The sequence below is a fragment of the Nestor notabilis genome, unplaced genomic scaffold (assembly GCF_000696875.1).
Source record: "Nestor notabilis isolate BGI_N333 unplaced genomic scaffold, ASM69687v1 scaffold12793, whole genome shotgun sequence".
NCBI lineage: Eukaryota > Metazoa > Chordata > Aves > Psittaciformes > Psittacidae > Nestor > Nestor notabilis.
In genome coordinates this window covers 1-2,525 of record NW_009923435.1, presented here as the reverse complement: position 1 = coordinate 2,525, position 2,525 = coordinate 1, and positions in this window count along the sequence as shown.

Genomic DNA, 2,525 nt, shown 5'->3' with positions numbered 1-2,525 from the left:
TGCTGAATAATTTGCGTTACCTAGAATAAAAAATTTGCATTTGGGTGTCAGGCAGTCTTGCATTTTAACATTAGCTCCACCACTGACTGCTTCACGCCTTCCCTTTTTCTGAAGACTTCAGTAAAAAGGCTTGCATACATGTTCCAGAGGTGTGAAGATTAATCAGTGTTTTGAGCATATGATGATGGTAGGCTTGTAAGAGTGTTAAAAGTATGCTTAGATTATTGGCAGAAATATTTCTTTGATGCAAAACAATTCTTTTCCTTTTTTTTTTTTCCTCCTCAGATTCTGTAGTGGTTAATGCTGTATCTGCCGTGCTAGATCCAACACTGGTTTTCACAGAACAGTGTTACCAGCTACACTACGTACATAGCTGCATTTTTTCAGCTTGTATCTTAATTCAGCCAAACAGCTGGGAAAGTTAAAGTGGTAACAGCTATTGTAGCTATGGCAGCGAGACAAGCATCACCTCTCTTAACTTGACATTACCAGTGTATTGCTTTGATCACTAGCAGCCTGTGCCTGCATTACTATTTCAGTAAAATTAAATTTACAACAATTACTATATTTGAATGGCAACCTTGAATCTTTCAGATGCCATCATCTATCTCCATTGAAAAGAGCAGGGATTTAACCACTTAACCACTAGAAAAAATATGTGCTTAACTATTTTTTTTTGCTGACTTTCTCTCCTGTTGATGTTTCTGTCTGTCTGTTTTCTTAGAGGAAAAGTTTTCCAGTGTGCTCTCTTCCTTTCTGAATGAAGTATGCAGGTCTTAGTTTAGAGAATTGATTAATGAGCATCCAAACTCTTTTATTTCAGTACTGTTAATAGTGCTTAATGAAGAGTCTTCTAATTGCGAGTATGGGTTCTCTTTTGTCTCTTGGCATCTCTTTGGAAAAAAAAAAGGATGATACAAAAGCAGCAGAAAATCGGAAGGTGAGGTGTCTTGGACAAAATATCTTTTAAAAGAAGTCTGAAACTTTTTCTTGAATCTTTTTATATGATTTTGGTAGTTTCCGTGTGACAATTAGAAGGGCAGAGTTGTTCTGTAAGCTGTGAATGGGCACAGAGACCTGAGGAGCAGTCATTTTATATGCCGAATGGGTGGCCTAGGGGACTTTATTAAACCTGTATCATTCCTGAATGTCTTAGTTACCAAAATGTGCCTGCAAACTGAGGGCTAAAAGCTGAAATCAGGAACACTACAATTATGTTATTTGATTATGTAACTCTCCTTGAACTACCTTCAATTCAGACTTTCAGTGTTAACCAGAAATGTTTATAGCTGGTATGTACATTGAGAAAAATTGGTTTATTTTTCATGACACACATTTCTGTTGTTGTATTGTCCAAACTAACCATCATTACTAGATGTGATAGAAGCTAGATTCCTGGGCATGTTACTAATTCACAATGTCTTACTTAGCAAGTAATTTCAGGTTTCTCATCTGTAAAATATTATTGAACAGTCTTTATTTGTGTGATATTCACTGTCCACACAGTTTATGCTTGTGGTATTAATAATCAAATGTCTACCTTCCCCTTCAGTAAGTCTCTTAACAATTGATACAAAGTTCTTTTAAGGTCATGAAGTGTTTTTATTTAGAAATGTTTAATCTTACCGATTCCTAAATGCAGCACATATGAAATAGACTGAGTACTAGCCATCACCTAGGATTCAGAATAATTATCGGGCAGTCACCAGCCAGTGGATCAAATAGCAAGCAATCATATAACACCTATAAAACAGAATGCAGTATTATACAGATTCAAACACGGAAGGTAGAACATTTACATGAAGGCAATGTTTCCTGGGCAAAGAGTGACTCCAAGGAAGTGACTTCATTTTCGTCAAATGTAGCTATCATGATAAACCATTTATTTCACATGAGTTGCTGAAAATGTCTATGGATGTGAAAATGGCAGCGATGTAAACGTCACGATGTATTATGCGGTTGGGGAAGCTGTATGTGAAATCCCTTCAATTAAGCCGTTAATATCGGGTAACTCCACATGTTCACTTGCACATGTTCACCTGCTGGTTGGAGCAGCAGGCAGGAGACTGCCTCTGGCCTGGCGCTCTGGAGCAGAGGGCTGTGCCTGGTGCACAGGTGGCAGCTGGGGAGGTGCAGGGACGGCCTTTTGTTCCGCCAGTTGTGAAGGCAGTCCTGCAGCTTTGCTAATACAAGCCATCAGTTCTCATTGGAAGCCTGTGACCCTGCAGCGAGTGGCACTGTTCAGAGTTGCCCAGCTCTGTAGACGAAGCAGCACACCGGAGCTTCCAGCTGCACCGAGGCCACCTCACCAGCTCCCTTCCTGCTGTTTCCCATTCCCTCCTCCTCAGCCTGCTGCCCTCACCAAGGTACCGGCTCCTACGAAGAGGCCCGTGTCACACAGCAGCGTTAACACACCTCAGCAGATAAAATGGCTGGAGGTGTTACGTGGATCGAGGCCACCGAAGTGGAAAAGGTCTGGACAAGAGCTGCGGGCGTAGTGGGGTAAAAGCAACCTCCCCGCCGCG